Consider the following 10,071-nt stretch of genomic DNA (forward strand, 5'->3'; position numbering starts at 1 on the left):
GCCTCAGACACTTCCCAGCTGTGTGACCCTGGGCAAGTCACTTGACCCCCATTGCCTACCCTTACCACTCTTCCACCTATAAGTCAATACACAGAAGTTAAGGGTTTAAAAAAAATTAAAAAAAATTTCTACATAACAAAGTGAAAATTCCTTAAGGGATGATAAAAATTTGTAGAGATGCATTTCTTCTCATATAAATTAGGTAATTACATTAATCTACCCATTGAGACATTCCTGAAATGGATGAAATAGTAGGTCTATATAATCCAATTTTTCATGGTCCAAATTCTATATTTTGAGTATGAGTCAAAATAGAAGGTAACGCAAGGTTGGGCTATCTATGTTAAAAACAGGTAAAATTTAACCTATATGTTCCAAATGATTTCAAATATATTCTTTTCATTTACATAACACAACCAGGGAATTCTTTAATAGGAAAAGTGTTTGATAACTTAGGGCATATTAATTTTTTTTCTAAACATAATGCCTTTTATATCTAACACAGAGCTCTCTAAAATTATAACAACAATGTTTTGGAGAAAAGGAGACGGGAGGGTTTTTGGCTTGTATGGTTGCTGTTTTTATCTTTTAACATAGTTGTTTTTCTTTTCCAATTTTTTCAGAATATCTGTTCTGACAAATTAAAAACACATATTTGTAGATAAACTAAATAAAACCATGTCCTATTATTCATTTTAAATGGTGTTTAGATTTAAATTGCACTACCGCAGTAATCATTTAAATAAGTTTATATTTTTATTTTTATTTTTCCAGTGTGGGAGGATGGTGGACTCTGTTATAACATTTTAAGAGCAGCTTTATTTTTATAGTGGATCTATTTATTGTAAATACATGTAAGACATTCAAAACACTGGTTCTCTTAAATAAACTTGCAATTAAGTGGCATTGGACTTGAACAACCAATGAAAACAAATGAAGAGAAAGCTCTGTCATAGTGGAATTTTCCCAGTATCATATGTGATCACATGGTAACCTCACTTTTTCTATTATCACAATTTTTTACTTTCTTTATATGTTCTGTTTAATTCTCCACATCACCACAATTCTATCAGTTTTCACTCCAACTTAGACTTTCATTAGGCCTTTCATTTTTTATAAGTGGATATATATTTCAATTTCATGAATATTAATATGCACCACACTAAGAAAACTATTGTGAAATAATATAAATGTACAAAACAGAAAAATTAACAGCACTGATTATTTTTAAAAGATATCTTACAAAAGGATTTTTAATAATGTTTTTAAAGAGATTTCCTAATAAATATGTAGTGAATCTCTGGAATCATTATTGTAGAGTAAGGCTATTTACACCTTCTTGTCATGGTTCTAGGATACACATGAAAGAGTGGAGTGATTTTTTAATAATAATATTGGACTGAAATGCCTTTCCAGAATACCTACCCACAATCACCATTCAACTGGTGCTGAAAGCCTGCCAGCAGCTCCAGGGGGTCTGGAAGGTGTACAGTTTAGGTGAGAAAAAAGAGGGTCAGAGGCACAGTGGATTTCCGGAAGCTGTTCTGAGAACTTCCTTTTCATCTTTATTTTTTATACTTTTCTTTCACAGTCACACAAATGCTGGGAAAATTTACATTTCAAGATCAAAACAGAGAAGAACTCAAGGTTATACTAGTTACATAAGAATTAGCACACAAAACATATATATATATATATATATATATATATATATATATTATAATTAGTCTAAGCATTCTTCAATGCTACCAAAACTCTACTTTATCTAAGTTTTATTTTTGTAAAAATAACCTTCAACATATTTCAAAAGGTAGAGTTAAGTGTGAGAACTCTCAAATTCTGGGGGACAAGTCTAATGTGGGAAAGTAGGGAAGTGTGAGAATATTTTGGTTTATTCATACTGTGTCCTTCAACTCTTGAGGCAGAGAGAGAGGAAAAGATTTGAGCAACTTCCGCTATTTTTTGAGGGTATGAAATATTAACTCATTAAATATTGGTTTATTATAGAGTATTAAGAGGAATCCTATAAATGGATTTCATATCTATTCTTTAAAACTTGAGGCTATCCTAAAATATAGATTATAATAATTTAAATAATAAAAAGTGTTGATCAGAAGAGACTGCCACAGAGGAGTCTGATTGAGTATCCATTCATCCTGTAGTCTGATTTTCAGACACTCGGGATCAATGTAAGGCTCTGCCATCTGCATTGACTTGATGGACCATGATGAGGGACACTTATTTCTCTGAGTGGCTCTGGGCAAACTGGCACTGATTAGTGCCCCAGTTCCACTGAACAAAATTACACCAATCAGCTGTTGCAGAAGGATATTTTTTGTAAATATGTAGAAAGGAGGTATAAACATTGTCCTCACAGCTGATGTCACACTTTCTCTTATACTACCTTATTCCCTGGAGAGGAATATAACTTCTAAACATGATTTTGGCCCCATCAAGTACATTTCCAAAAATGGCATTATAATTGAATGAGTCCTTACCTCAACTATAGTTCAGGTTCAGCTATGTCCATTCATGAGTCATATTACTATGACCCTACTTGGAAGATGAAGGAAGATGTGACCAATCTCTTCACTGATGTCTTTAAGTAGTTCTTGTCTCTTCACTGTAATACAAGCAGGCAGAAGTGAAGATAAAGTCTTTGTCCAGTGAAAGTCTTTTGAATATTTCATAAGTCCTACTCAGCAGTCAATCAATAGCCCATCTTTTCACTGCAAGGTTAGCAGACCAGAAACAGTTATACAATATCTATAGGTATTCTAAAAATGGGGAGGGATAGCTTTCATCAAGTAGCAATATACCTTTTGGAACCGAGCATCCCAGATTCTAGGTGGGATTTGTATCACCTGAGCATGCTGCATGAGTCACAGATACCTCCTATTATACTTTAAATTATTTACTATACAAATATGTAATTTATAATAATTTATTTTGGAAAACATATTTCATGTCTGTACACATCTAAAAGGTATACAATGACATTCTCAAAGAGAAGAGACAATATATTCTGCTTTTGTAGTTTATTTTTAAAAGTTCCAAAGGATGTTCTACATATACTAGGTACTCAATAAATATTGTTTGTTGGCACTTAATTGCCTAAGACTAGAAGACAACCCTAATAAATTATGTGTTTAAAACTTTTACACATAGGTGATACGGTACTAGAAATACTCTGGAGATTGCTTTAATCTTTGATATAAGCAATAAATCCTACTACCTTAGTTTCTCTCATTTGTAAATTATTGCATTTTAACTATTGATCTACAAATGATGCCACACTAGTTTTTGTAGAAAGAGAATAAGAAAAAGAGATTATTTAAATATAGGGCTTGCACAAACAACATGAGATGGGAAAATATTCCATAGGAAAAGAACACAAAATAAATACATTATTAAAAAGTAAAATTAAACCCATATTTCATAAAATTTTAAGGATGAGAATATTGGAAGGGCAACAGTGTCATTAGTCATTGACTTTGGAAGAAAATGGAATTGATCAAAGTAATTCAAAAGTGACAAAGGGGATGAGGAGAACTCAGAAATCAGTTTTTGGACCATTGGGTAAATAATAAATGTTTTTGACTGATAAACTGAAGGGAAGGTGTCTGAGCAATATTTTAATAAAAAATCATAAAAGGGGATAAAGCCAAGAAGAAGAAGGTATAGGGACCCACTCAATATCTATTAAATTACCCTCAAAACAATTATTAAATAATGCCTCAAAGAGAATTCTGGAGCAATATAGTCCACAAAAGATGTAGTGAAATAATTTTTTAGCCCCAAACAATTTAGGAATCCAGGATAAAAGATCTATTGCACCAGGGTAAAAGTGGACTGAAAAGCAGCAAGCCAAGACAGGTCCAACTGTGGCAACAAGCCTTAGGGGTGGCTAAATGGGTAGCACAGACTTCTGGACTTCATAGTCATAGATGATAAGGGGGTCAGATATTCATACAACCAATCAGAAGGAAAATACAGGGTCCCTTTACTTACTATAGGTACAAGAATCTTGTCACATTGCCTATATAGAGATCCAAGTCATAGTCCCTGGGTCACAGTTTCAGGGAAAGGAGGAACACTAGCACACATCAACAGTTGTGGTCACAAAGGACTTTCTCTTAGAAAAGAGATCTTGTGGTTGATCACAGGACAGAGAACAGGGCAAGAGAGTATTAAGCAAATTCTCCTTAGATTATAATACCTTGGAAGAACTGAAAACTTAGTGATTCCCAGAGCTAACTATGAAAACAGTTATACAAAAAAACTAAAGCTTAGAACAGTGTTTCCTTCAACACATAAATAGAGCCCAAATTTAACATCTTCTTTAAGTAAAAAGAAAATTAAAGGCCAGAAAATAAGCCATCAACAAAAAAGAAACTCAATGTTAAAAGATATTTTGAAGGTAGGCAGAGAACATTTGGGGCACCAGGATGGGAGGGAAAGACAGTGAGCAGAAGGCTACATCAAGGAGTAAGGAGCAAGTCAAGAGCAAGCCAACATTCCACCCCAACATCTAATATGCCATGTTTTGAACCTAAACTCAAGCCAACATCCAGATCCTGAGACCCAGCCTGGGCCAGTAGCTGTCCAACACAACCTATACCCCTTAAAGTTCCAAGAAAACCTGCACTGAGGCGCAGAAATCCAACATCCAACTCTCATGTGCAACCTGATTGATGTGGCCCAAGCTTTTGGTGAGGGCATAGATCCCAGTTTGAGGCACTTGATGGTATGAAAAATTATTACAGTGGAGGAGAGGATGAGGGTGGTGATAGGAAATCCTTAAACTTTAATAAACTAAAATTTTAAAGGAAATATTAAGTAAAGAGGAAGAAAGAATAAAATTATACTAGTGGGGACCTCAACTTCCCCCTTTCCTATGTAGATATATTAAACCCCCAAACAATAGAAATAAAAAAGTAAGGAAGTGAATAGTATTGTAGAAAAATTTAGAACTAATAGATCATTAGAGAGAATTGAATGGCAAAAGAAAGGACTATTCCTTCTTTTTCAGTAGTACATGGCTCCTACACAAAAATGATCAGGTATTATGGCATAAAAACTTCATAACCAAATGTAGCAAAGCATAAATAATAAATGCACCGTTTTCAGATCATAATCCAATAAAATTATAATCAATAATTCTTTATGGAAAGATAAGTAAATTTAATTGGAGACTAAATAATCTAATGCTAAAAAAGGGTGGATCAAAGAGCAATATATAGAATCAATGAATAATTTTATTAATGTGAGTGACAGTGGAGAAGACAACATATGAAAATTCATGGGATATATCCAAAGCAGTAATTAGGGGAAATTTATATCTCTAAGTGATTATATCAATAAAATAGAGTCAATGAAGCTAAATGAATTGAGCATGCAACTAAATATATCTAGAAAAAGAACACATTAAAATTTTCATTAAAAGACTAAATTGGAAATCCTAAAAATTAAAGGAAAAATTAAGAAAATTGAAACTAAGGGAACCATTGAACTAATAAATAACACTGGGAGTTGATATTATGGAAAAAAAACAAATAAAATAAGTGTTGCTTAATGCAGTTTAACAAAAAGAAAGAAGAAGATCAAATAATGAATATCAAAAATGAAAAGGCAAACTCTCTTCCAATGAAGAGGAAATTAAAGCAAACATTAGGATCTATTTTGTCCAATTGCAAACCAATAAATCTGACAATCTAAGAGAAATCGATGCATGTTTACAAAAATACCAATTGCCCAGATTAGCAAAATAAGAAATAGAATTCACATCAGAAAAAAGAAATTGAAAAAGCCAGTAATGAGCTCCTGAAGAAAAAATCCCCAGGGAAAGATAATTTCACAAGTGGATTCTATCAAACATGTAAAGAACAATTAATCACAGTACTGCATAAACTATTTGGGAAAATAAACAGAGAAGCAATCCTACCAAATTATATTTTATGAAACTAATATAATACTCTTACCTAGGTCAGAAGAACAAAAACAGGAAGAAAATTATAGATCAATTTCATTAATGAACATAGATGGAAATTTTTTAAATAAGATACCAACAAGGAAATACAGTAATATACTGCAAAGATCATTCACTATAACCAAGTGAAATTTATATCAGGAGTGCAGGAATGGTTTAATATTAGGAAAACAATCCACATAAATGACCACCATATCAATAACCAAAGTAACAGAAATCACATAATTATCTCAATAGAGACAGAAAAAGAAAAAATACAATATCCATTCTTATTCATTGATCGAGACCTAATTCCATATTATTGATAGTTGGACTAGAGTTATCATTTAGTGACTATTTCCCCAATAATATCCCCATAAGCTCGTGTTCAAGCAGTTGTTTTTCTTCTGTATTTCTCCTCCCACAGTTCTTCCTCTGAATGTGTCTAGTTTTCTTTCTCATACATCCCTCAGCCTCGCTATGGAATGGATCCCCCAATTTTCAAAACCCCACATTTTGTATTATTTAGAGAATTCATAAAATAGCATTATATATCCAACAAAACAAGATATTTGCAAATATGGATATATATATATATATATATACAACTCAAAGCACTCCTTTCAGAATTCAGTAAATGTGCAGCTTATGAGGATCAAATTACAAAGACAATAAAATGCAAAGGCATATTAAACTGAGGCTGCATTAATACCTAAGAGAGGGTGAGCTCCTTTCATATACAACTAGATATTTCTTTTTCTTCTAAAGGATGTGTGGATTTAAGTAGTAAACTGCCATATAAAAGGTAGGAAGACACAATGAAGGCATATGCCCATAGGGCATGGATTACCTCAGCCAGTGACCAAGTGACATATACAAATACCACTAGCAAAATTTTAATTATTTTCCTATTTATTTTGTTTTTATGCTTAAATAGGGAATACCTAAACCCAGAATTGTTTGGTGATCATTGGACAAATATTCATATCTAATTATAGCTTACTTTACAAAGTTGGAAAGTTGGAAAGAATTCTGGAAAGTGACAACCTTGTTCTATAAAACCCCAAATTGCTCCTTGTCCCTGACTGAACGATGAATCATCAATTACTCATTAAGTACCCTAGAAAAGCCCATGTGTATTTTTTCTCTTCTTAGTTTCTCTTATTGTATCTGGAACACACTCAGGTAGTCTAGCTTTTGGCTACAACCTCTTTCCCAAGTCTCTTATTAATAATTAGTTATTCCTTCTTAGTTATACTCCCTAAGGTATAAATATAACCTCAATTTTTTTTTTTATTTTGGTGGAAATTCTCATTGTTTGTGTCTTTCCCAGAGACTGGTCCCAGAGCTCACAGAGCAGTGGCTCTGTGTGGTGTGTAGTGGCCATTTGAGCATTGTGTCCCTTGTTCTGATTAAAAATATGTTCTAGTATAATTGCTTTGCGTTCTATTTTTTTTTCACATTGACAATAGTCAACATAAGATAAGGTAAATTCTCCTTGAGATTAACCAATTCTTCACCTAAAGGAGTTGTTTAGAAATACTAATGGCAACATGATATTGCTCTCAACCAACACTTTGGAAGGTAGAAAAACTCATAATGAAGGACCTGAAGGAGAAGAACTAGAAAGGCTTCTTCTGGTTTTAGGCTAAGCACTCAAGTTCTTTCTTAATGAATATATTACTTCAACAAAGGATTTCTACTGAGCTTAAAGCTGGTAGAGGCAGAGGTTATATGTTGAGGAATATGCCTAGGGAATCCAGTGTAGCAGTCTGTCTAGCTTACATTCCATGCTCTGTGCCAAGCAAGTTTTGCCTCTTAGCAGAGTCACCCATTTAGCAGATATGCAATTGCCTGTGAAGAGAACGTTCATTCTAACAGTGGAGCAAGTGGTCAAGCAGTGATACCATGGCCCATGAGGAGCAAGGCCTCATGGGCAAATCCATAAGCACAGAACACCACTAAGGAACCTCATAAGGATTCTATAGAGAAAAGGCAAGGCAGGTTCAGAATTCTAGACTATAGAATCTATAATTATGGATTGCCATTGGCAGCACGTTTTCCCTATAGATTTGATATTAACACTGTATGGTAAATTTGCTCCCATTCTCCTCATGGACATGGTGTGTATTTGTAAGAGAGTGTCATCCGAGTTTATGTAATTATTTAAATAATTCTTCCTATTGTTATACCATTTAAATGTGAATTTGCAGAAAACTAATTGACTCTACTGACTGTTAATGAGAAGAAGAATAATGGAATCTCATGGACTTTAGTGTTAAAAATTAAAAAGGGGCTAAGCCTAGAACCCACTTTAGTAACTGTTCTTTGGGGACCCACCTCAAAAATGTGAGTATAAATTGGAAGAGTAGCCCAGAGTAGCTCTAACACATAGAAAAGAATAGAAACTAACTGGTGATACATTTTTTTTTATCTCAAGATTTTAAGTTTGGCTTTGGAAAACAGTAGTACCATTATGAAGTAAACAATGGTATAGCAAACAAAGTGATTTGTATAATTAGAATCTGTTACCCAAAAAACTACAATTCCCAGTACCTCACTCTCCTCGTTAAGTGCTGACATAGGGAGGATATAAATTTGGTAGCCCTGCCCCCTCTAGCTCTCTTGTCTTCCTGTCGGGGATTTGGTGAAGTGGGCTTTTTAAACAGGCAAGGAGAACATAGTCACATGGTTTTAATTTTGTTAAATAATTACGTTTTTTACTTCTATTTCCTTTTTATTCCTTTTACTTCAAGTGAATATTAATAAACTTTATAAAATTAATACTTGGAATATTGGATATTAATTTAAGTCCCACAGCTTGTATCCAATATTTTAGATCTTCTAATTTTGTGAGACCACAGAAAAGGTCACTTCATCTATCTATATATAGTCACATTTGAGAAATGCAGAAAACATTTAAATTTCCATTCGGTACAGATGATATAAAGATTAATGGGATAAGAACAACTAGATGAAGTTCTGTTGCCAGTCAGTGCATATATTGTGCCTCATATTTATTGTGCAAAGGACAGTGGAAAGTGACCCTACATTATGAACAGAGATCAAATTCAAATGGGAGAAATAGAAGGCTTTAAGAAAGTAAAGGTATTCATTTAAATATCAGACTTTAAATTACTATGACAAATAGAATATTCATGAAGGTGGCTTAAAGGGAAAATGCCTTGTTGCTGTATAAATTAAGTGCATTATCCTGAGTTGTAAAAATAACATTTTGCTCAAGAGCAGTAAATAAATCACATTTAGCAGGTGCCTTAGACAAACAGTATATAGTAAGACATATAGTCAGAGGATGTACTTTTTGAAATCAACGATCTGCTCTCTAAACCAAAATGAAGATCACAGTTCAGAATTTTTTATGTCTCTATTACTCATTCATAAAGGCAAAAGTAACACAGAGGAATAGAGAAAATCATTTTTTCAAAGAAAATTTTTCAGTATATTAAACGAAAGTTCCCCTCCTCAAAATACTCATGTAAAAAAGTGTATTTTCCCCAAAATCTTTCTTATATCATTGTTCTCTTTGTTACTTTACAGTTACTTTTCACCTCTATAGGCTCTATTCAAAATTTCTCAAATCTAGAAGAAGGTAAAATAAGAAACCTAGAGGAATTCTGACCAATAAATGCAACATGATGGAATTACTTAAGTTTTTAGGTTTAGGATCCAAATCAGCCAATCTGTGACAGCACTTACAGCATATTTGCTAAAAGCCTTCCGTTTTTTGGCCCTTCTTATCATAGTTTAATTTTATATTTTTGTTGATATCATTTTTACATTATTTTCATTTCCCTTTATATCCGTTCCCCTTCCCTATCCAGAGAGTTATCCCTTGTAAATAGTTTTAAAGTAATAGAATCTGCAGAATCCTTTAAAGTTTGCAAAGCACTTTACAAATATTATCTCAGTTTATCCTTACAACAACCCTGAGGTAGATAGAGTTATCATGAGGTAAATGATCTTCAATTTCATTTTGTTCTTGTTCTTTCCATTTGCATTATTATACTCATTCTGTATAATGTTTCTAAGGTCCATTTTACTTCCTTTTGAACCAATTTACATATATATATATGTATATATAT

The sequence above is a fragment of the Gracilinanus agilis genome, chromosome 5 (genome assembly GCF_016433145.1).
Source record: "Gracilinanus agilis isolate LMUSP501 chromosome 5, AgileGrace, whole genome shotgun sequence".
NCBI classification, from domain to species: Eukaryota; Metazoa; Chordata; class Mammalia; order Didelphimorphia; family Didelphidae; genus Gracilinanus; species Gracilinanus agilis.